Here is a 26658-nt window from a genome sequence, read left to right as displayed (position 1 = left end):
GAAAGTACCCCAGCTGCCAATTTCCACCACTTCTGAAAAGATCCAGATGTGTGAAAAAGGACTGTCTCCCATACAAAGAACCAATTTCACAAACCTACGAGTAAATACATTTACGTAACTGGAACCTCAGGATGCCAGAGTTGTACTCAGTTAAAAAACCATTCAGCTACCTTTGGTCTTTTAAAAAAGCATACACTGCAATATCCTAAACGCTGTGCATCTCACAATGAAGAGAATGGCCTTGCAGTGCAGAATGAGGAGAATGCTATGTCACCATGAAGAGTAGCATGCTATGGTTTCAAGGAATGTCAGCATCACAGCACTGGATTCTGTGCATCAGGATCAAGGTCACTGCTGCTAGAAGGAGGATGGATAGGGAGAATATAGAGCTCATCCACTTGCGGAGTTGGGTACATGACTACTAGCTGGTCCTGAGGAATGTCTGTGGCAGCTGCTGCAAGATTGGTGATAGATTTACTCTTTACACACTGAAAGTCCACATGCCCACTCTTTCCTTCTTCCTTCTCCCAAGACATTTGAATAAAGGGTCTTTGGACATAGTTGTAAATCACTTCCTGGTGCCCCCTCAGGCCTTTTCTTTACTTTTTCTTCATAAGTAGGATAACCTTCTATTCCCAATCCAATCTTCCTAAGACCCCTCTCCTTCAAAACTGACTTGGCCACATCTCTGTTTTCAATGTACCTAAAAAAAAATCTAAATAATTTTGTGCTCTAAATAATTTGTGAGTATTCTTCTCCCATCTGTGGTGGATATTCTTCATCCCAATCAACCACATTACCGTCTGTAAGTACCACTATGTGGCACATGCATTCCTCACTTTGGGCACTAGCTACCATGGGAGGCAGCATCATTCTTCCAGATAATATTCTGTCTACAAACACCATCACTTGATAACTCATGCAGGAGGGCACTGAGATCTCTACATTTTATAGTACTATATTCAAAAGAGATACAAAGATAGTCACATGCTTCTCTTAGTTCAGGGAGAGATATGCCATCAAGACAATGGATTATTCCTGTTTTATAGTAATCCAGAATAGCTTGAAACTCAGTAGAACCAGTGCCCTCTGCCACTTCATACTACCCCTTCTCAATGGGATGTGTAAAGTTATGTTATCTGCCAGACCCAAACATCCTGCCCAATACTGTATTTGGTTGTGCAGTAAAAATGGATGGTCCACAACAAATATGATGTTATCCACTATCAGCGTCACTCGCTCTGATGTTCTAACATTCTGAGCTCTTTCTTTTTCATTTTCATACACAAACACCACTTCCCCAGATGTCTTACAGTTGCCATCTGAACTTCAGTGACTATTGTTTCTGCTGCTGTTCCCAGCACTGCTACTGGAACCATTTGGAGATGCTTTTTGAGGACGAGGGACTGCTTGGACAAGAGGAATTGTGATCGTTTTCACATTCAGTATGATGCTGCAGTGTTGGAGAAGTAACATTTCTAAGACAAGGAGTGAGCTGGGATTCTGTTCTTTCATGAGATGAGTCTCGTGATCTGTCACTTGACCTTTGTCTATCTCTTGATCTCTCATGTTCCTCACTAGCACCATGCAGACTCATTTTGGTGTGGTCAATGACTCCTTTAGTAGCATGTGAGGGAGCACTTGAATGTTTATAAAGTTTATGAGGTCTACTATGCAAATTCTGATCCCAATTCTCTGGATCACTGGAGTTACTGTTATAAGGCTGAGGCCATCCTGCCATCCCACTTCAATCTTCCTCACACTACTGCTCTGAAAGCACACATGTAGCACCCATAACCTGCAGTCCCTCTTGAGTGTGCAGGCGCAGGCTGGGGCCAGTTCACTTCCGCTCTCTATCCAACTGTCTTTCTATCCACGTGTCTGTGGCGGCAGCCACTATGGTGTCTGCAGCTACCAGAGCTGCCCTGGCAGGTTGCAGGCTGGCTCCTAAGCTCTGTATGTTTGAAAAATTTTTAAGAAAATTTTGGAGAAAATGGTTAAGACTTACTTGACTTGGAACATACAGTAATAAAGTCACTAGTTGATGAGAGCCCTAGCCTTTTATAAAAATACCACCCCGACTCTGTTTACATGTCTCACAGTGTGACTATTTTTTTAAAAGCATGTTTCACACTATTTCTTTTGTTTACTCATCTTAATATTATAGTTTTATCATGTCAACATGAAAATAGTTAGAAAAATAAAATAGTTTTTATTTTCATATGACATAATTATGTACAAAGATAAGAAATCTTATCTAAAAACATATAACTGAGCAGTAAATGTGGGAAATAAGAGGATGTAAGGTCAATGTACAAAGATCAGTCTTATTTTTATATGCTGGAGACAGACAATTAGCAAACAAAATTAAAAATCCATTCCAGGGGAAGAGGACAAGATGGCGGAGGAGTAGGGGGACACGCTTGCCCTCTCCCACAAACACAACAAAAAAAGCACATCTACAGAATAAATGACTCGCACAGAACAGCAACCAATCGCTGGCAGAGGAACCTAAACTCCAATAATGGCAAGAAGTTCGTGACATCATTGGGCAGAACGGGAGAAAAGAGGAGAGTGAGAGAAGGTGAATCCGAGCGGGACGGGCGCTCCCGAAAAGGGAACTGCGGAGGAGAAAGGGATCCCGCACCCTGGAAAGTCACCTACCGGGCGAAAGATCAAACGAACCGGAGGAATCTCCAGATGTAGAGAAGAGTGTAGCAGTAAGTTGGAGTACGGAAAAGCCGATCAAGAACCCAACGGACCACCTGAACTACGGGCACAGTCACCAAAAATTGAGATGCCTGGGTGGGAGCTGGGCACCGAATCCTCGGCTCCAGAGGTTAGTCCCCAGGAAAGGGCCTGGGGACGCCTGGGTGGGGGCTGCTCACCGAGACCTCACCTCCGAAGGTTAATCCCTGAGAAAGGGCCGGGGGACGCCGCCTGGGTGGGGGCTGGGCACCGAGACCTCGGCTCCAGAGATTAGTCCCCGGGCTAGGGGGGCGGGGCAGAGTGGAAACTGCTTGGGAGGTCTAGAAACCATTTGACGGGGCAGAGACTGCCTGGGAGACTAGAAAACAAAGCTGTCACAGAGTAAGGGAGCAATACTCCAGGGGCGGGGAAGTGGAAAGCCACATCAGAGGGAACCTGGGAGAAGAGCCTGGTCTGCGCCAGTGCTGGGGAGGGGAGAAAAGAAGGGGTGGGTCCCCATAGAATACCCCCCACGCCACAGCAAGCTTACAGGCCCGCTAGCTAGCTGAAAGCTGTGCTTCCCAGTGCATCCCCTCCCCCCACCCCCGCCACGCCCTATGCTCTCGCCGAACCTGGGGCTGCCTGCAATCCAGGAGGGCTGGCCTCAACAATTGCCTGAAGCCTACCACCACAGGGGCTGTCCCTGCACAGGCCTGCTTGCCCTTTGGAGGGTCTACACTTCCACAGAGCAGCACCAAACACTACCAGCCCCCGAGAAAAGGCCTGTAGCCCAGAAAAGCTAGAACAAGCTTAGCCAGGCTGTGAATAGATCGACCTAACTCTTGGACGGTTTTTCTGAGTCGGGATGCCCTGGGGAGGAGTCTCTTGGGTTTCCAACGGCCCTGCTACCCGCCCAAGCCCCCAGGGGATGCTCTAGTGGACCAGCTGCATAGGACTGCCAGCTCCAGGCAGGACCCCCTGCAGCCCAGAAAAGCTGCAACAAGCCTGGCCGAGTTGGGAAAAGATCTCAGATGGTTTTTCTGAGTTGGGCTGCCCTGGGGAGGAGCCTTTTGGGTCTCCAACGGCCCTGCTACCCGCTCAAGCCCCCAGGGGGTGCCCCACTCCCGTGAAATAACTGCTCAGCACCACCAGCCCCCTGGAAGAGCCCCTGCAGCCCAGAAAAGCTGCAACAAGCTCGGCCAGAATGTGAAAAGATCCGTCTACATTCTCAGGCTGTCCTTCTGAGTTGGGCTGCCCTAGGGAAGAGCCTCTTAGGTTCTCAGTGACCCAGATAGCTGCTCCAGCCCCCAGGGGGTGATGCACCCCTGAAGAGCAGCTGCCCAACACCGCCAACCCCCTGCAAGAACCCCACAGCCTAAAAACACCAGAGCAAGCTCTGCATGACCAAGTGAAATCTGCTACCATCGTGGTGTGGACCTCCCAGTCCTGTCTGCCCTCAGGAAGCCCTCCTTTGCTTCAAAGAAACACTGTTAGCCCCATCAACACTCCAGAAAAGCCACACTGCCTCAAAAAAGATTGACCAACAACGCCAGCCCTCAGGAAATATTCCACGGCAGTGACAAGGCAAACACTGCCCGATAACGGAGAGTACAACTCCCTCAGGAGAAAGAAAACAACAAGCAAGATGAAGAAGCTGAGAAACCACCCCCAGTCAAACCAACAGGAGAACTCACCTAAAACAGTCAGCAATGAAACAGATCTCTGCAGTCAGACAGACCTGGAGTTCAAAAGAGAAATAGTGAAAATACTGAAGGAATTAAGAGAAGATATAAACAGTAATGCAGATACCCTCAGAAAGGAACTAGAAAATATAAGGAGGAGCCAAGAAAAACTACAACATTCATTTGCAGAGATGCAAACTGAACTAGGGGCAGTAAAAACCAGAATGAATAATGCAGAAGAACGAATCAGTGATATGGAAGATAGAATAATGGAAATCACTCAATCCGGTCAACAGACAGAAAACCGAATCAAAAAACTGGAAAGCAATATAAGAAACCTATGGGATAATATAAAGTGGGCCAATCTACGCATAATAGGAATTCCAGAAGGAGTAGAAAAAGATGAGGGAATGGAAAATATATTTGAAGAAATTATCGATGGAAACTTCCCAAATCTAAAGGATACTGGATTCAAGATACAAGAAGCACAGAGGGCCCCAAACAAACTGAACCCAAACAGACCCACACCAAGACACATCATAATAAAAATGGCAAAAGTTAGTGATAAAGAGAGGATCCTAAAGGCAGCAAGAGAAAAACAGAATGTTACCTACAAGGGAACCCCCATAAGATGATCAGCTGATTTCTCCACAGAAACACTACAGGCCAGGAGGGAATGGCAAGAGATATTTCAAGTACTAAAAGGAAAAAATATGCAACCTAGAATACTCTATCCAGCAAGAATATCATTTAAAATAGAAGGGGGAATAAAAATTTTTCCCAACAAACAAAAACTTAAAGAATACAGCAACACAAAACCCAGGTTAAAGGAAATATTGAAAGGGCTTCTCTAAACCAAAAAGAAAGGAAGGAAAGGGAAGAAAAAAGAAAAGAAAAAAAAAAAAAAGAAGAAGAAGAGGAAGAACTAGGACTGAGGAAACCGCAATAAGAGAGCACTCACCAAATAAGCCAGCATACAGATTTAATCATGAACATGCTTCAAACAAAATAAAATTAAAAAGAAAAAAATAAAAAAGAGTCATCAAAACCATAAAATGTGGGCAAGGGATGTTAGGAGGTAAATAACTCTTTTTGTTTGTATGTATGTCTCTCTTCTTAATTTTAATATAGTAATGAAGTGTTTGAACTTACAGGACCATCAGGCTAAAACACACAATTATGGGAAGGGGTTAGCATACTTAAAAAACAGGGCAACCACAAGCCAAAACCAAATATTGCATTTGCAAAAAATGAAAAAAAAAATACACTCAAGCAGATAATAACAGGAGACCATCCAACCAAAAAAAAAAAAAAAGAAAGGAAGAATGGAGAACCATAGAATCAACTGGAACACGAGGTTCAAATGGCAATAAATAATCATCTATCAATTATCACTTTAAATGTCAATGGACTGAATGCCCCAATCAAAAGACACAGAGTGGCTGAGTGGATAAAAAGGCAAAAACCTTCAATATGATGCCTACAAGAAACTCACCTTAGGACAAAAGATACATATAGATTGAAAGTGAAAGGGTGGGGAAAAATATTTCACGCCAATAGACATGACAGAAAAGCAGGAGTTGCAATGCTCATATCAGACAAAATAGACTTTAAAACAAAAGACATAAAGAAAGACAAAGAAGGACACTACTTAATGATTAAGGGATCCATCCAAGGAGAGGATGTTACTATCATCAACATATATGCCCCAAATATAGGAGCACCCAGATACATACAACAAATATTAACAGACATAAAGGGAGATATTGATGAGAATACAATCATAGTAGGAGACCTAAATACCCCCCTCACATCAATGGACAGATCCTCTAGACAGAAAACCAATAAAGCAACAGAGATCCTAAAGGAAACAATAGAAAAGTTAGACTTAATTGATATCTTCAGGACACTACATCCAAAAAAAGCAGAATACACACTCTTCTCAAATGCTCATGGAACATTCTCAAGAATCGACCACATATTGGGACACAAAGCGAATCTCAATAAATTTAGGAGCATAGCAATTATCTCAAGTATCTTCTCTGACCACAATGCCATGAAATTAGAAATCAACCATGGGAAAAGCAAAGAGAAAAAACCTACTCCATGGAGACTCAACAACATGCTACTAAAAAACTAATGGGTCAATGAGGAAATCAAAAAGGAAATTAAAAACTACCTTGAAACAAATGATAATGAAGACACAACCTCTCAAAATCTATGGGATGCTGCGAAAGCAGTGCTCAGAGGGAAATTTATAGCAATACAGGCCTTTCTCAAAAAAGAAGAAAGATCCCAAATGGACAACTTAACCCTCCACCTAAACGAATTAGAAAAAGAAGAACAAAAAAGTCCTAAAGTCAGCAGAAGGAAGGAAATTATAAAGATCAAAGAGGAAATCAATAAAATAGAGACTCAAAAAACAATACAGAAAATTAATAAAACCAAGAGCTGGTTCTTTGAAAAGGTGAACAAAATTGACAAACCCCTGGCCAGACTCACTACAAAGAGGAGAGAAAGAACCCAAATAACCAAAATTAGAAATGAAAAAGGAGAAATCACAACGGATACAGCAGAAATACAAAAAACCATAAGAGAATACTATGAACAACTGTATGGCAACAAGTTTGACAATCTGGAAGAAATGGACAATTTTCTAGAATCTTACAGCCTGCCAAAACTGAATCAAGTAGAAACAGACCAACTGAACAGACCAATAACTAGAAATGAAATTGAAGAGGTCATAAAATCACTCCCTACAAATAAAAGCCCAGGACCAGATGGCTTCACAGGTGAATTCTATCAAACATATAAAGAGGAATTGGTGCCCATCCTCCTTAAACTCTTTCAAAAGGTTGAAGAAGAAGGAATACTCCCAAAGACATTCTATGAGGCCACCATCACCCTCATTCCAAAACCAGACAGAGATACCACCAAAAAAGAAAACTATCGCCCAATATCATTGATGAATATAGATGCAAAAATTCCCAACAAAATCTTAGCCAACCGAATCCAACAACATACCTAAAAAATTATACACCATGACCAGGTTGGGTTCATCCCAGGTTCACAAGGATGGTTCAACATACGCAAATCAATCAGCATCATACACCACATTAACAAAAAAAAAAAAGTCAAAAATCATATGATCATCTCAATAGACGCAGAAAAAGCATTTGACAAAGTTCAACATTCATTCATGATCAAGACCCTCACCAAAGTGGGTATAGAGGGAACATTCCTGAATATAATCAAAGCCATTTATGATAAACCCGCAGCAAATATAATACTCAATAGGGAAAAACTGAAAGCCTTCTCACTCAAATCTGGAATGAGATGCCCACTCTCACCACTGCTCTTCAACATCGTTTTGGAAGTCTTAGCCACAGCAATTAGACAAACAAAAGAAATAAAAGGCATCCATATAGGAAGACAAGAGATCAAACTGTCACTGTATGCAGATGACATGATACTATACCTAGAAAACCCTAAGGACTCAACCCCAAAACTCCTTGAACTGATTAATAAATTCAGCAAAGTGGCAGGATATAAGATTAACATTCAGAAGTCAGTTGCATTTCTGTATACCAGCAATGAAACATTAGAAAAGGAATACAAAAACACGATACCTTTTAAAATTGTACCTCACAAAATCAAATACCTCGGAATACACCTGACCAAAGAGGTAAAGGACCTATATGCCGAGAACTATAAAACTTTAATCAAAGAAATCAAAGAAGATGTAAAGAAATGGAAAGATATTCCATGTTCCTGGATTGGGAAAATCAATATTGTAAAAATGGCCATACTACCCAAAGCAATCTACAGATTCAATGCAATCCCTATCAAATTACCCAGGACATTTTTCACAGAACTAGAACAAACAATCCAAACATTTATATGGAACAACAAAAGACCCAGAATCACCAAAGCAATCCTGAGAAACAAAAACCAAGCAGGAGGCATAACTCTCCCAGACTTCAAGAAATACTACAAAGCCACAGTCATCAAAACAGTGTGGTACTGGTATCAAAACAGACATACAGACCAATGGAACAGAATAGAGAATCCGGAAATAACCCCTGACACCTATGGTCAATTAATCTTTGACAAGGGAGGCAAGAACATAAAATGGGAAAAGGAAAGTCTATTCAGCAAGCATTGCTGGGAAACCTGGAGAGCTGCATGCAAAGCAATGAAACTAGAACACACCCTCACACCATGCACAAAAATAAACTCCAAATGGCTGAAAGACTTCAATATAAGACAAGACACCATCAAACTCCTAGAAGAGAACATAGGCAAAACACTCTCTGACATCAACATCATGAATATTTTCTCAGGGCAGTCTCCCAAAGCAATAGAAATTAGAGCAAAAATAAACCCATGGGACCTCATCAAACTGAAAAGCTTTTGCACAGCAAAGGAAACCCAAAAGAAAACAAAAAGACAACTTACAGAATGGGAGAAAATAGTTTCAAATGATGCAACTGACAAGGGCTTAATCTCTAGAATATATAAGCAACTTATACAACTCAACAGCAAAAAAACCAATCAATCAATGGAAAAATGGGCAAAAGACCTGAATAGACATTTCTCCAAAGAAGATATACAAATGGCCAACAAACACATGAAAAAATGCTCAACATCACTGATTATAAGAGAAATGCAAATCAAAACTACCATGAGATACCACCTCCCACCAGTCAGAATGGCCATCATTAATAAATCCACAAATAACAAGTGCTGGAGGGGCTGTGGAGAAAAGGGAACCCTCCTGCACTGCTGGTGGGAATGTAAACTGGTACAGCCACTATGGAGAACAGTTTGGAGATACCTTAGAAATCTATACATAGAACTTCCATATGACCCTGCAATCCCACTCTTGGGCATCTATCCAGACAAAACTCTACTTAAAAGAGACACATGCACCCGCATGTTCATTGCAGCACTATTCACAATAGCCAGGACATGGAAACAATCCAAATGTCCATCGACAGAGGATTGGATTTGGAAGAGGTGGTATATATACACAATGGAATACTACTCAGCCATAAAAAAGGATGACATAATGCCATTTGTAGCAACATGGATGGAACTAGAGACTCTCATACTGAGTGAAATGAGCCAGAAAGACAAAGACAAATACCATATGATATCACTTATAACTGGAATCTAATATCCAGCACAAATGAACATCTCCTCAGAAAAGAAAATCATGGACTTGGAGAAAAGACTTGTGGCTGCCTGATGGGAGAGGGAGGGAGTGGGAGGGATCGGGAGCTTGGGCTTATCAGACACAACTTAGAATAGATTTAAAAGGAGATCCTGCTGAATAGCATTGAGAACTATGTCTAGATACTCATGTTGCAACAGAAGAAAGGGTGGGGGAAAAAACTGTAATTCAATGTATACATGTAAGGATAACCTGACCCCCTTGCTGTACAGTGGGAAAATAAAATTTAAAAAAAAATCCATTCCATTTACAATTACATACAAAAACGCAAAATATGTAGAAATAAGTTTAAAAATCATGTGTACCTCTAGATATTGTGAGAAAAATTAAAGATGACAAATACACGAAAAAAATATATCATGTTCATAGCTTGGTAAAACCAATGCTATTTCTCCCAATCGATAACCTAACAGATACTGTTCATAGACATTAACAAGTTGATTCAAAATAGATAAAGAAATGCAAAGGACATAAAAATTATTCTGAAAAGAAAAGAAACTAGAGGATACATCAAGTACAAATTCAACATTCTCTGTAAAACATTAGTAATCCAGATGTTGGATAGTCACATATTAAGTAACAAATTGAAAAGGAAGGTACAGAAACAGATGCAGACTTGCATAGTAAAATGATTTTCAGCAGAAATGCCAAAGTAAAGGCCTCTCAACGAATGACATAAGAACAAGTGGATATATGTATTGAAAATTAATCTGGATCTCTACCTCACACCCTACAAAAGTATTCATGATGGCTAATAGATTTAAATTAGAAAATGAAAACTGTAAATTTTAGACAAAAACAGAGGAAAATATCATCTTGAACTGGGAGGAGGCAAAGAAAATTACTTAAGACCAAGAAAGTACTAATCATAAAAGGAGAAAAATCATAAATTACATTTCATCAAATTAAAAACTTATCTAAAGATGCCATTATGAAAATTAATAAGATAAATTCATTTATCAAGGGTATACAGCTAAGATTTGTGTATGGCCTTCCCCACCTGTAGCTTCTGCATCTGCAGATTCAACCAGTCGCTGATGGTAAACATAGAACACCATTCAGGACTGCTTGAATCCACAAACGCAAAACCACAGATGGGAGCAGACTGTATATTTACTGAAAAAAAAAAAAAATCTGCATATAAGTGGACCTGCCCAATTCAAACCCACATTGTTCAGGGTCAGCTGTATAGGCAGTATATCCTAGCAATTACCCCAGAACATTTTACTTCACTTCTTCAGGGAAATAGAAAACATTACCTTCTTTTCTTTCTTGATATATACTAATATCCTTGCATATTTTTAAAGAAAATGTGTTATTTTCTTCAATTATTCAAAAGAATCAATACAATATTTTCTATAATTTTCTAGTTACTCCATACCATTGTTCAAAAACAGTATCTGGACAACCAAAATTTTTATGTATAATAGTATCATACCTATCAGGCAGGTTAAACTGAAGAGAAAGAAAACAGACATATAATTTTAGCCTCTTTAATAAAAGTCAAGTGTATAAAGCTAATTTTAAATCTAGGAAGCATACTTAGTTGTCCCCTCTCATTCTGTAACAGTGATAGCATTTCAACATTAGTTAAAGAAATACAAAGAAATATAGTAAACACAAAGGTTTTTATCATCTATAAAAAACATAAAACAAACCTGGTATTAAAAATTTGCTTTAAATTACATTTTGACCAGAGTAAGATTATAGTTTTAATTCTTTCCTTTTGTATTAATTTAGTCTTATAATGATGATATTTTATCATGATTTAATGATTCATATTTTCCCCTTATAACAAGATGTGTAAACAGCACAAATGCCAGAAAACTTTTCCTGTCTAGACTCGGAAAGGCAACAGAATTTCAAATCTTTTCATTCTCCTCATCCAAAACTCAAGTAATATTTTCTTCAGGAATGATTATTTATAAAGATGCCCTGAAAAACAAGTACTCTGTTTTCTTCAAAGTTTTGTCCTTTCAAACCTTGATGGAGCCTTTATATGTGCATATAAATAATGTCAAATTTTTCCTTGATTAAAAAATACTAGAAAGAGAATGCTCATATTTTTCTTTTTAGATTTTTATTAAAGTAACTTGCACTTCTTTAAATGCAAAGGGCCCCCAATTCAGTGTGTTTCTACCATTAGCCATAAAGATAAAGCAGGGGATTTAGGAAGGAATATATTTGTTAGGATTATAAATATCTAAAATGTACTGCTAGAGAGAGATGGATTGGGAGTTTGGGAATGGATTTGAGACTCAAAGGAAAAAAATGTCCATAAGGATTTGGGAGATGTGAACAGCAGCACAAGTGTGATGAATTTGTCAGCTCAAAGTTCTCTGCAAATTCTTTCTCTTTCTGTAATTATTATTTTTTTATGGCCACACCTGTGGTGTAATGAAGTTCCCATGCTAGGGGTCAAATTGGAGCTGCAGCCACAGGCCTCCATCACAGCCACAGCAACACCAGATCCGAGCCACATTTTCCACCTACACCACAGCTTATGGTAACGCCGGATCTTTAACCCACTGAGAAAGGCCAGGGATTGAACCCGCATCCTCACAGATATTATGAGGGTTCTTAACCTGTTGAGCCACAACAGGAGCTCCCAGCACTGCCCTTTCTTATTCAACATTTACCTTAACGCTCCACTTTATTTTGTTAGATTTGCTCACAGAGTGCACCACCCATCCTGGTTCTTCAGGCAGAAGACATAAGGACAATACGTTTTCACCTACATATGTCATGTTCAATTTTCTTAAAAGCATATATAACACTTGAAGGAAAGGGGGAAGCTTGGATTGATAAAGTGGACAGAGGGGAGTTCCCGTCGTGGTGCAGCAGAAACAAATCCGACTAGGAACCATGAGGTTGAAGGTTCGATCCCTGGCCTCGCTCAGTGGGTTGAGGATCCAGCAGTGCCTTGAGCTGTGGTGTGGGTTGCACACACAGCTCAGATCTGGCGTTACTGTGGCTTTGGCGCAGACCAGCGGGAACAGCTCCAATTAGACCCCTAGCTTGGGAATCTCCATATGCCACAGGTACAGTGCTAAAAAAAAACAAAAGATGAAAATAAATAAATAATATAAATATAAATAAATCAAATGGACAGATATAAATAAACACACACTGCTTCTTGTGTTTTAGCTCTAAATATTTTGAGCTCCTAGAAGGTTAAAAAAAAAAAAATCCGTATTTCTATTTCATTGCACAGTCTCCACCAGTGTGAGGATGTTGTATTTTAAAAGTGTTTAAAAGTGTTTAATAAAATGAAAAATTTTAAACTACTATATGATTAAGCCTTATTTTAATGTTCGAGATGCTCTACTGTGTGGAAATGAGTGGCTTGTGTTGCTGCAGGAGAAGTGATAGTAATTGGGAATGAAAAAATGAACCTAGGAAAGCTTCAGGGTACAATGCCTTTGAGAACTTTAAACACTGTCTAAAAGGAGACAGGGCAGACTCCAAAGGTAAATAAAGTATAGTGAAAGAGAGCAAGGGCTCTTTATCAACTCACTGGCTTTGTGACTTCAGGCTAGTTATTCATCTTCTTTGAGCCTCTACTTTCTAAATGGGGATGATATTCCCTGCTTGAAAACTCCATGGGGAGAAGGGAGAGGCAGTTTCAATAAAGCACTTGGTAGGCATCCAATAAATGAGAGCTATCATATTGTTGATGCCAAGTCAAAAAAGTCCTTGTGTAGCCCCCTCTACACTGTACAAGAGATGGTCCAAGGGACCAGTATCACATGGCACATATGATGGTGTGTACTTCCTATAGGTTATAAAGACTGTGGCTGCTGTCTTGGATATTGCCTTTTTCTTTCCTCCCCTCTCCTGCATCACTCTGGGAAAAGCAAGTTCCCAAGTTGTGATCACCTCTATGAGAAGCACACACAGAAATAAAGCCTCAGGCCAACAGCCAGCAAGGGACCGAAGCATGCCAATACCCAGTGAGTGTGCGCGCAGACTCGGCAGCTCTGGTTGAGTGATAAGAGCAGCCCCAGCCAGCAGCTTCCCTAAAACCTTGTGAGAGAACCTGAGCCCAAACCATCTGGTTTAGCTATTGCCAGATTTTTGACCCACTGAAACTGTATGTGAGAAAATAAATGCTTATTGTTTTAAATTGTTAAATGGGGGGGGGCAATTTGTTACATAGAAATGGAGAACTAATACAATTCCTCAGGTCTATGTTCTTGTAAGTGAATTCTATCTTGGAGGAATCTGAGCAAACCTACAGGTGCTATTGTCTTTGCATTTAGCCCCCAAGAATTAATTAAGCTACTTCCATACTCCCTCCTAAACGATTACCAGAATGACAGAAGATGGAAGGTTACAGGAAAAAGCAGAAAAGGTAATTCATTTGCCAACTACTTTTGGTTCTAAGTCAGAAAATATATCAATCCAGAACATCAAAGTACAACCTAAATTTAATGCAGCCACATGATGTGACCTCCTTAACAAAATGACAAATGAAACCCTAACTCTGTGACTAACCTAAATTTTAGAGTGAGATAAAATGCAATGGGAAATTAACTGCTCTATTAGAACTATTTAAAGAAGGCACCTAAAAATTTCAAAAGAATAGTGTTCTATAAAACCAAGAGGAGCCTCCTAAAACATTAACTGAATTGAAGTGGAAGGTTAGGCATTTAAGAGTTCTTATTGCATAGAAACAAACAGGGATCGGGCTTTGGAGAGGAAAGAGGTGATGGTTTCTGGAATTTTTAGTCTACAATTTCTGGTAATCTTCTAAAAGCTTTGTATATTATTTTAGTTCCATAGAAACTATCTTTAACATGTCTGACCAAATACAGTTTCTCCTGAAAGGTAACACAATTATATAACTGTACTATGTGGTAATTCTTTTATCTTCAGAAGGACATAGTCTACCATCAGCAAATCAGACCAAGTGGAAGGCAATTGTCAGATGGCAAGTGGTTTATGCAACTTTCATTTGGCCTCCTTCTACCTATTTATTATTATAATTTTTCTTTTTTCTTTGTATTTTCTTTTTACAGCTGCACCTGCAGCATATGTAAGTTCCTGGGCAGGGGTTGAATCAGAGCTGCATCTGAGGCTACACCACAGCCAGAGTGATGTGGGATCCAAGCCACATCTGAAACTTACAACGTAACTTGCAGCAATGCTGGATCCATAACCCACTGAGTGAGGCAGGGATCGAACCCACATCCTCACAGAAACTATGTTGGGTTCTTAACTGACTGAGCCATGATGAGAACTACTATAATTTTTAAATTATGCAAAAAACGTGAGACTCCGAGGAAGTCATAAGACACATCAAGAACTCAGTATATTTTGTATTTAAATGCTGACAAAGATGTAGAGAACATTTTTTTGATTCATTTTAGTGTGATTATCTTCATTTTCTTCCTTCATGGAGGGGGTGGGTAGTGAATAGGTAGGATGCAAAAGGAGTCCACATTTAAGTTTAGGTTTATTGTCTTTCAGGGCAGAATGAGTAATGATGTCATGCATTAAAACTGCAAAGGCAGTCTAAATTTAAAATAGGCTTATCTAAGATGGGCAGAATTCTGCAGATGGGTCATAACATATGCCTTTTTACAAAGACATCAAACCTTTTTTAAAAGGCCTTTATTTTTTTAGGAAGAAGAAAGAAAATGGAGAAGAGGTTGAAGATATTCTGGACCTGGAGGGATTTACCTTTAAAAAAGGGTGAATATCTCTGTCTATGAATAGGAGATGTTTATATAGAATATTGATTAAATGTCCACAACTTAGTGCAGTTCTATGTTAGCTTGTAGACTTTTAGCTTGTAGACATACAAATCATTTCTGTTGGAAAATAAATCCCCAAAGTTATTCTTTATTACTCTCAACAAACATTAGCCAAGTCTGTGTCTAAAGAGTCATTTACCAAATTGCACATGAACACCTGCTTCTCAAATGCTCTTTGGTACAGTTTAAAATTTTACCAGTTCCCTTATAAATTAATGTGTTAAATGAATGAAATGTTTAACATGTGTTCATTTTATATTTAAATGCAAGCCATGACCAATGACAAATAGCTTCTAGTAATAATAATCACAACACTGCATAATTATCAATGTATCATCACAAGAAATTCCTTTGAAGAATCTGTCATTTGTATGATGTTTTCTTCATGATATTTAGAATGTGAAGTATTGAGGGTCTCCATCCATGAGTAAAATATTTTACAAACTAAACTGGCATGTACAACTTCACCAAGATTTCCAAGCCCCTGGAAGAGAAGACTCAATATTTATTTCATAATTTTCTTTGACATGAAAAAATGATAAATTATCTCCAAATTAGCAAGGAATTAAGTGATTGAACAAAAAATTTAGGAATGGTATATTTTGTCTGCAGCAGTTTTCAACAAGGGGTAATGTGAAGCCCCCAGCTGGAGAGGAACATCTGGCATCATCTGACGACATGTTTGTCATCTGATGACTTAACCAGGGGAAGGTGCTACTGGTACCTTGTGGGTAGAAGCCAGGGATACTGCTAAGATCCTACATTCACCAGAAAGGCCCAGCAACAAAGAATTACCCAGCTCAAAATGTGAGTATTGTTAAGCTTAAGAAACTCAGGTCTATGGTAGAAAATGAGTTGAGGAATTATCAGACAAAAACAAAGGGGAAGAAAATGTAATTCTCCCAATAAAAATATGTATGAGAATGTATTAGCCTAAGGAATAATAGTGGAGCAATTACCTTTGAAATTCACTCTCTTTGCAGGTAATATAACTTGTGATTCATTTCAGAATCGATGTAAAACATTAAGAATATCAAATTCTTTTCATTTTTCATGCTAACTTTGGCTAAATGGAAAATTATACAGCATTTCAACTAAAGTAAAATTTCTGCTAGTTTTATGGACTGTGTTAACTCTCAAAAGAAATGAAATATTTTATAGATTTAATTTCATTTTTGGTCATTTACCACATGAATTTTGGGACTAAGAATCTATTTTTTCCCCCTGGAAAATATGTGTCCTTGAGCATATCTATACGTATGTCACCTTTCAACATTCACTATTGGAATTGAGTAATTATTTCATCTACAGAACAATAACTATTTTTTTTTCTTTTTACAGCTGCACCTGTGGTATATGGAAGTTCCCAGTCCAGGGGTCGAATTGGAGCTACAGCTGAGGCCTATGCCACAGCCATGGCAACACTGGATCTGAGACACATCTGCAACCTATGTCACATTTTGCGGCAATGTTAGATCCTTAACCCACTGAGTGAGGCCAGGGTTTGAACCCACATCCTCATGGAGATGATGCCAGGCCTTTAACCTGCTGAGCCAAAACAGACACTCCTAAAACTATTTTTTAACAGGGTTTTCAGAGTAAAAAGAATCATACCAGGCTTTTCTTTTTGCACACACCAGCAAAATCCTTACCCTTTCAAAATCTCTGCATCCCACCATATCCAATTGTAAATCATATTCACTTTTGATACATACACCTGACTTCAAAGGAATCTGTTCAGAGATTCATGAACACATTGCTTTTAAGAAAGGAAACAAAAATCTCTGCACAACTTAATGTGGTAGAGACTCAAAATCTATACGAGTACAATTATAGGTAGAAACAGACCTCCAGTCTTTGGGGAGAAACTTCAAGATACATATAAGTGGCAGGATTAACATTTTCCATATGTGGCAGAAATAAGAATTGCCCATAATCCTAGCCTAATGAGAGAACAGCTGTTAACTTGATAATATTCATCATTCTAGCCTTTTAGAAAACTATTTCTAAAAACACAGTTTATAAACTACCTCTCTCCAAACATGCCCAAGTTGATATTACATGCTCAGAAAACAAAGGGAAAGTCCCCGGCAATAATCAGTATCAGAAGTTAACAATGAAACAGTGCTAGAGGAAGCTAAGGATTTTGATAATTTCCCGAGGTGAGGATATAGCAAGTTTCACACAGTCCATTGAAGAGGCTTTGAATTCATGCACTGAGGGCTCAAATGGCAACTTCCAATTCCCTGTCTTGAATAGAGAACCCAGTTCATTCAATTGATGTGTGGCAGTTTTTAGGGCATCCAAACTTAGCCCAAGGATGGAATATTATATATTCATCCATGACCGGAGGAAGCAGGCCTTTTGGAACTTATCAGGAATTAAATTTCATGAAATGCTGTTTCATTGTGAAGGGAAACAGACAAAATCCTCCACAAGGGCATGCAGACACAGAGATTTTCCACCGCATCTGAGCAAACACAACATGTATGACTAGCCGAAATCTTTGAAATATATATCAAAGCCCAGGCAATACAAAATACACTCTTTCAGTCCTGTGGGATAGAGGATCTTCCATTCTAGGCAAAGTTCAGTTCAGAAGCATGCAATTCCAAAAATGTATGCTTTACAGAATTAAAATGAGACAATGGACAAGTCAATTCCTGTCATCTGAGTGCTCTTGCCTAGACTTTCTAAACTCTACAGGGCAGTTACACCAATCTGTGGTGGGTCTATTTGTCCCACGTAGTGGCTGGAAAGCAAACTTACTACAGGAGGCAATTCTTCAGAAACATTCTGTATGTTGTGTTCTAAGATAGCAAAAACTTTCCAATAGAGTTCATATACCTTTTGAAATAGAGAAAACCACAAATAGGTTACATTGGGGCATACAGTTCACCAGCTGTCCTTGGGTTCTCTAAATTCATTTTCTCTTCAACACTTTTAATTCAACTTTCCTTAATTTAAGCCACTTTAAGAGATTAAGAATCCTATTGGGTCATTTGGTGGTACAGCACAAATTGGAACAACACTGTAAATCAACTATACTTTAAAAAATTAAGCCAAGAAAAAACAAAGGATCATATTGGCATTGTAAGACATATTTGACTCAAAAGACAATTTTGTGAAAATATTCCCAATGAGAACTTGTTTGTGAAAACTAGATACAAAGGCTCTTTCCTTATGATACTTTGTCATAGAGACCTTTTAGAAGAGTTTTTTAAAAGAACATTATTTCATAACTACATTCTTACTGAATTTATCATCTTATTGCCAGTAATACTGATGATTTCCTTAGACATTTTTTGATTTGGTGCTTTTAGGCAGAGGCACTGATGGAACATGAAGAATAATTTAGTGAAAAATATTCTAAAACATTTTGAGCACTCATCAATCTACATGAGGTGAAGTGTTAATATCTGAAAATCATGGAGCAGTGGAAACAAATCCGACTAGGAATCATGAGGTTGAGGGTTTGATTCCTGGACTCGCTCAGTGAGTTAAGGATCCAGCATTGCCAGTGAGCTGTGGTGTAGGTTGCAGACATGGCTTGGATCTGGCATTGCTGTGGCATAGGCCAGAGGCTACAGCTCTGATTCGACCCCCAAGCCTGGGAACCTCCACATGCCATACTTGCGGCCCCAAAAAGACAAACAAACAAAAAATGAAAGTAATGCAAAGAAAATAAATTAAAAATCCTTCTTCTGGGAAGGAGACAGTATTTTTTCTGGGATTCTCCAAAGACCTTCTTTTGAATTTGTGGCTTATGAAATACCAATCCCTGAAAATCAGTGGGCTACAATTTCACCAAAAAGGCAGTGCAAAATTTTAAGAACTTCATACAAAATAGTGCATGTACAGACAGGACTTGGATATTCCGATTCTCCCTATAGGTCCTCAAGCTGTTCTTACACATGTTTCCAAGAGAACATATAACTTGTTCACTGCAACAGTGTTTGCAATAGGAAACACTGGAAATGACTTAAATGATAATTAGTAAGAAAAATGTTTAAGTAGATGATAAACATAAACTGGAACAGTTATTGAAAACCCATGTCAAGGAAAGTTGCATGTACGAACACAGAAAAATCTGTGAATTTTCACTGAAGTGACATAACTAAGTGGGCATTTTTTTTTACTCACATACATCTTACATATGTATACACACATGTGATATATATATGGAACTATGTATGAGTCACTCCTCTATTATTTTTCCCAGTTGAAAGTTTAACTTTCCTACTCACTGTATTTTTTTTTTTCATTTCCAGAAGAGCAGGGTCATTCTGTAATTTTTAAAAACCTGTGCATATCTCAGTGACAGATTAAAAAAAGAGGTGAGGGATTTTAAGTCTACTCTTTTTGTTCTATGAAAATGTGCTCAACTTATGAATTTTGATACACAGATATTATTGGGAGAATTCAGAATTAAAATGCATTGGTGGGTGAAAAGAAGGCTGGAATGACTGAAGACTTTGGCTTAAAAAGTCTTAGAATTTTTTTAAAAAAGATAAGCCACCTGGAAATGGAAACACCTTTTCTACCACCTTGGTTAATATTTATTAAGTGCTCTGTATGATGCCTTAGCTTTAATAGGCCTTGAAAAAACATTTGTTGAATTAACGGATGGTGCTGGTAGTTCATTTTAAGGTGTGAATTGCTATGTTGGGATGAAAGGGAGAGTTGTGAGGAATTGAGGATTGACTGGAGAAGCCACTGTGGTCATCTCTCGGGGCCTATTCACAAGTTCCCTTTCCTTGGTCGGGCTTGGCATGAGATGACATTCCACAGTCAGGAAAATATCCTAATTCCATGTGTTTTATCTTTCTTTCTTTGCCTCAATGAGAGCGTCCAATACTATAAAACCTGTACACTGGGATGATGACACTGCTATGTTTATTTCCCCTCCATGGATTCAGACTACTTGGCTTCAAAGTCATAAAGACATGGTCAAACAACCCTAAAATGACCTTCAATAGCATAAAGATTGCATTTATAGTCAACATGAAAAGTCATTAGTGAGTTTTCCCCAAGGAACTAGTTAGACATCAGGAAGAAAACATGAAATTAGAGTATGACTCCCAAAAGAAACATCACAGAAGAGCAAGGCTCTTGAATTCCAGAATCTAGAGAGGGAAGTCTAAAGAGGTAATAATGTATCTCTATATATGCAGTGAGGAAAGTAATACAGATATTCATGTGGGTTTGTGCTGTGCCCCCAGTAGGCAGGAGAAGTGAAGAAAACATGAGGCACTTAAAAAAAAAAAAACTTATCAACTGAATACTTTGTAAATCTCATTGAACTTCTCCACTGAATTTTCAAAATCTCTTAGCCAAAGGAACAAAAATTGATAGTTTACAAGGCCAATTAAAGTGGTAATTATTTGATTTTCTGCTCCCACTCAGAGGGCACTCCCCAGTGGGGTATATATCAGAGAAACTGGAACTGGGAAGGGGTTTTTTGTTGTTGCTGATGTTATTTTTTTAACATCAGCTGTGATGTGGCCTTCTAACTGAAGACAAAATTCTGAAGTGTCCACTTTCTTCCCCCCAAAATGTTTTTGTTTTGGTACTTGTAGATGTGGTCATAGATGCATAGAATAGAAGAGTAGTAAAGGCAAAAAATGAAAAAATTAGGGACCAGTGGAGTGTCAGAATGAAAAAGTAAATTTAGGATTAATGCTTAAAGCCAGACATCAAAGTTCTCTTCAGTTGTTAAAGCTGGGTAACAAATACCACTTTAAGCTTCCTACTAGGCTAAAGCAAAGAGAAATATACTAACAGTACCCATATGATAAAAACAAATAAATTCGCAGCAAAAGCATGGATTGAGATCATGGAGAAATCTGTGTATGTGTGCCTGTGTGTATTTTCATAAAGGAGACATGTGATGCAATACAACTAAGCTAGTTTATAAATTTCTGACTGAATTTAAGAATACAATTTAGAATGTCAAAAGAAATGCATCTAGTTAAGGTTTTGGAAAAAATTGGAGAGAGATCTTGAGTTTTTATTCTCTGATATGGCTCTAGGTACAACTATTTTATTAATTGAGAGGAGTCATAATTTTCATCTTTCAGCACAAGGAAAGTTGGACATGATTGGCATCTTATGAAAATGTGTCCAGACATGGGCAGGAAAATGTAGCCACCCCAATTTTATGAGGAGGTGTGACACACAGGCATCTACAGATATTGCTAAGATTTGGGCTTTGAAAAAGTTCTGGTCTGCTCCAGTATAAGAATGAAAGAGGCTTAGTACGCCTCCCTTCTCCGAAAGCACAGCCAAAATGATTTTGTCAAGGAAAAATTTCAATATGGTCTTTAATATTATCCTACTATTGCCTTCATAAATTTTCAATAAGACCCATGCAAGATCTCATTTTATGCAAAGTAGCTTCTTGGGGAATCCTTCAAGATCATTAGCTATAAAATGTATTGCCAGGTAATTGAATGACTTGACCTGCTCTGTCAGAGTGTTGCGTAGAAGTTAATTAAGTGATGAAGAATAGCTGCCAAAAAAATAATGCTTTGGGATTAGGATAGTTGATCTCAAGCCAAAGTTTTTGACAATTATTAAATGACATAATCAATTTTCTATTTAGGTTACTCCTAGTAATTGACAATAGAACATACTAAGTACGGAAGAGTAAGAATCATCTTTCTAGTCACAAAAGTAGCAATGTATGCATTGAACTGGTCTAGAATTAATTCAAATTATTAAAGTGCAAATTAATCATAAGGGAGGGCTAAACTATATTCCTGTTTCATATTGATCAAAATTATGATCTTACCTGAAACAACTTCATGAGTCCTTATTTTCTTTGACATACTGAGTAGTGGGTAGTATTAGGATACCAGTAACCTGGGATCCACTTTAAACCCCTATAATTTAGCCCAAATGTCCCCAAATTGAGGAAAGGAGAACATCTACATACTTGTTAAAATCTCTTTCCACATCACTTCTCACCGGTGGGGGGGGGGCGCGTAAATATGAAACATTGGTCAGATTCCAAGGTCCTTACTGGGTCATATGGCAAGGAGTGCACCAGAAGATGAAGCACGTGATATTAGCTCTCTGGCATTTTCCCTTTCTTGTTCTCAAGCCACAGAGGAGATAAGAGATGCAGGATCTCATTTTCAGAGCATGTCCTCTCTTTCCTCCCATTTTTCTCCACTTTCATCCTTTGCAGTCACAATGTCTTCTCTCTTAGGAGGAATTCAGTATCCTTTCTTTAAGATTTTATTTTTTTCAATTATATGTGATTTACAATGTTCTGTCAATTTCTTCTGTACAGCAAAGTGAACCAGTCATATATATATATATATATATATACACATTCATTTTCTCACATAGTCCTCCATCATGTTCTATCACAAGTGACTAGATATAGTTCCCTGTGCTATACAGCAGGAATTCATTGCATATCCACTCCAAAGGCAATAGTTTGCATCTATTAACTCTAAACTCCCAGTCCATCCCACTCCGTCCCCCTTCCCCTTGGCAGCTACAAGTCGGTTCTCCAAGTCTGTGAGTTTGTTTCTTTTCTGTAAATATTTGTGCCATATTTTAGATTCCAGATATAAGTGATATCACATGGTACCACCTCACACCAGTCAGAACGGTCATCATTAATAAGTCAACAAGTAACAAATGATAGAGAGGATGTGGAGAATAGGGTACCATTCTTCATTGTTTCTGGAAAGGTAAATTGGTACAACCAGTATGGAAAACAGTATGGAGGTACCTAAGAAAACTAAATATAGAATTACCATATGACCTATCAATCCCATTCCTGGATATATATCCAGACAAAATTTTCATTTAAAAAGATACATGCACCCCTTTGTTCATTGCAGCACTGTTCACAATAGCCAAAACATGGAAACAACCTAAATGTCCATTGACAGATGAATGGATTAAGAAGATGTGCATGTACATAACAGAATACTATTCAGCCTTAAAGAAGAACAAAATAATGTCATTTGCAGCAACATGGATGGAACTAGAGACTCTCATTACTAAGTGAAGCATTCTTTTTTATATACCCTATACTACTTTCACACTGACTCTTACCTTTTCTTGCAAGCTTAGAATCTGGTCTGAGAGAGGTCAAGAGTTCCCACCCCAAGCCTCTGGATTATGCTGTCAAGTGACCTGGGTACTAGTGAGAAACTTCACATTTGACATTCCTCCGTGTGTGTGTGTCTGTGTGTGTCTGTATTCCTTGGGAATCTTATTGGGAGTAAGGGGAGTGGTAGTGGTCTAAGGCCGGAATTCTTTAGTCCACTGGCCACTTATTAACACTACTAAAACCTTACTCTAATTACTAACATTTAACATAATTTTAACAAGTGAGAGAAAAAGGACTGGCTTTTGTTATACACTCTATAATAGAATTACATTGCATCATTCTGCCACCATTAAAGCTGAGAACAGAGAGCCTAGCCAATAAAATCATCCTATCCACAGAATAAAACACAAATAAAATGTAAATAAAAAATAAACATTTTGGATTGTTCTTAACACAGTTTATAAGTAGCAAGCTGACATAACCAATACCTACTCCTAACAGAGACTACTGCCTGAGAAATATACCTGTGAATTGCCAAGAATGGTAATGGCTTAGTGTTTAGAAGATATACTGCTCAAATCAATCAGAAGTTTACATTTTGAGAGTATAAAGAAGTGTCTTTTAGATAAAAATATAGCCCATACCACTTTGCAACAGATCATTAAGGATAGGGGACTTGTCTTCCTTTTTATTTATTTTTTTTACCTCTTTTCTTTTGGCTATACCCATGGCATATGGAAGTTCCCAGGACAGGAATTAAATCTGAGCCACAGCTGTGACCTACACCACAGCTGCAGCAAGACCAGATCTTTAACCCACTGTACCACAGCAGGAACTCCAGGTTTGTCCTCTTAGGAGGCTCTTTTAAAGTAAAACATGGTGTTGGCACAAAGAAAAATAGGCCACTGAAACTGAAGAACTTATAATCAGACACACATGTATGTGGAAACTGTGTTAGGTGCAGCACTTATTATACTCTTGAGATTAGATTTAGATACAGATCCCCAAACTGGAAACCCAAAAGTCCATCAATGCATGAATATAAGCCAATAAATAGCTATAGAAGAGCATAATATTCAGCAATAAAAATTCATGAACAACTGATATTTGCCAACAACATACATGAATCTCAAAAATCACTATGCTAAGTGAAAGAACCCAGGCAAAAGAGCACCTAAACACATGCATTTATTATACAAATTCAATTACATAAAATTCTATAATATGCCAACTAACCCACAGTGACCTAAAGGTCAGTGGTTGCTTGATATTTAGGATGGAGCATGGGATGACCTGCAATAAGCGGGAGGAAAGATTTGGGTTAAATGTTCATTATCTTGACTGTGGTGGTGGTTTCTCAGGTGAACACGTGACTTAAAACTACGTGTCAGTTTCATTATGTACAGTTGATTGCACTCCAAATACACCTCATTTTTAAAAAATAAGACGGGTCCAGTTCAATGAGAAGGGGTTCAAAATATGACAAAAGAGATAATAATTATCCTTAGTTTGTGGACAAATGGGAATGGGTTACAAAGAGGTTTGGAAAAGCCATAGAGAGAGTAAACTGGTCAGAGAAATATTACCAGGCAACATGTAAGACCCACCTGAAGCTGGTGATGTCCAGTACAGAGTAGAACTACCCGCTCTACTCTCTCTCCAGCAGTTTTCAGCTGCTTTTGAGTAAATACCAAGAAAGAAAATAGAGCACATGTCATTTATTGTGCTTCATATAAATGGCATTTTTTTACATATTGAAGGTTTGTGGCACCGTGAGTCGAAGGAAACTATCTGGGCTGTTTTTCCAACAGTACCTGCTCACCTCATGTACCTATGTCACATTTTGCTACTTCTACCAATATTTTAAACTTTTTTTTTTACTATTATTCTATTTGTTAAGGTTATATATATAACATCAGTGACCTTTGATGTTACTACCATGATTTGCTGAAGGCTCTCAGATGCTGGTTCACACTTTGTAGCAATGAAATATTTTTAACGTGGGTACGGATGTTGTATTTTTATACTTAATGCTACTGCACACTTAATAGACTACAATCTATTTTACATGCACGGAAACCAAACCATTTGTGTGACTGGCTTTATTGCATTGTTTGCTTTATTGGGAAGGTCTGGAACCAAACCCGCACTATCTGCAAGGTGTGCCTATTGTCAGGCTCTTCATAAGTGAGGGTTTTTCAGGTGCAAAAAACAGGGAAAAGAGACTAGAGTGTTGGCAAGAGTGTTTGTATCACAGAATTAAGTTGGATAAGAAGGAATTTTTAAAGTTGAGGATTAATAGAATCAGAGCAAGTCTAAAACAGTGAGCAAAAGCACAGAGCCTAAAGCCAGACAACCTGGGTTTGTTTCTGACTTTTCCCACTTCCTTGCTTTGTAACTCTAAGCATGGTAAACTTTCTAGGCCTCAGTTTTCTTAACTTCAAAATGGGTAATAGGTCTTTCTCCACAGGATCACTAGGAACATTAAGTTGATTATTTGTATATAAAGCATTTAAAATAGTACCTGGCATATAATAAGCACTAAATAAGTGCTAACTACCATCAGTATTAGAAAAGGCCAAAATAATTATTGATGTATAATGACTTTATCAGATGTCTTCCTTAATTACAGTTTTTAAATTGGCTATATAAGCCTGTGCTTAATAAAAGTCTTGAAGGCTACATTATTCTATAGTTTATAGGATGTTTGCATTACTAAATTTAAATACATATATTTCAAACGTGTACCCACAATTTCAGGAATGTATTTCCAGTCACAGAATTTCAGGGTTTTTTTCCTGTCTTTTTTGTCTTTTTGCCTTTTCTAGGGCCGCTCCCACAGCATATGGAGGTTCCCAGGCTAGGGGTCTAGTCGGAACTGTAGCCAGCGACCTACGCCAGAGCCACCTATACCAGAGCCACAGCAACACGGGATCCAAGCCTCGTCTGTGACCTACACCACAGCTCACGGCAACGCTGGATCCTTAACCCACTGAGCAAGGCCAGGGATGGAACCCACAACCTCATGGTTCTAGTCAGATTTGTGAACCACTGAGCCACGATGGGAACTCCACAGAATTTCAGTTTTAATGGTCACATTCTGACCCTTCCTGAAGAATCAAGATTTTTCTCACAGGCAATATTATTATTTTCAGATAACTTGAATTTGATACATGTCCAAGGTGGCTACTTCCTAATTCCACTCCATTCACAGGTCAT

At 38.5% G+C, this 26658-nt stretch overlaps 1 protein-coding gene and 1 pseudogene across 48 annotated transcripts in view; both read right to left on the bottom strand.

Annotated features, from left to right (window-relative positions):
* The window catches only part of KCNN2 (potassium calcium-activated channel subfamily N member 2), a 712042-nt gene that overhangs the window by 332585 nt on the left and 352799 nt on the right, over positions 1–26658 (bottom strand). The window lies entirely within an intron of this gene.
* LOC146405693 (BTB/POZ domain-containing protein 10 pseudogene) lies at positions 171–5689 on the bottom strand (annotated as a pseudogene). Its single transcript, XR_014838561.1, has 2 exons — positions 2966–5689; positions 171–2894 (listed from the first exon to the last, which is right to left on the bottom strand). The product of XR_014838561.1 is annotated as a BTB/POZ domain-containing protein 10 pseudogene (transcript).

The sequence above is a fragment of the Sus scrofa genome, chromosome 2, assembly GCF_054392235.1.
Source record: "Sus scrofa isolate SSC_HxYL_T2T_F1_AM1 chromosome 2, Sscrofa_HxYL_maternal_Yorkshire_Landrace_v2.0, whole genome shotgun sequence".
Lineage (NCBI taxonomy): Eukaryota > Metazoa > Chordata > Mammalia > Artiodactyla > Suidae > Sus > Sus scrofa.
Note: the sequence above shows the minus strand (reverse complement) of the source record. Positions and strands in the feature narration are given on the sequence as shown.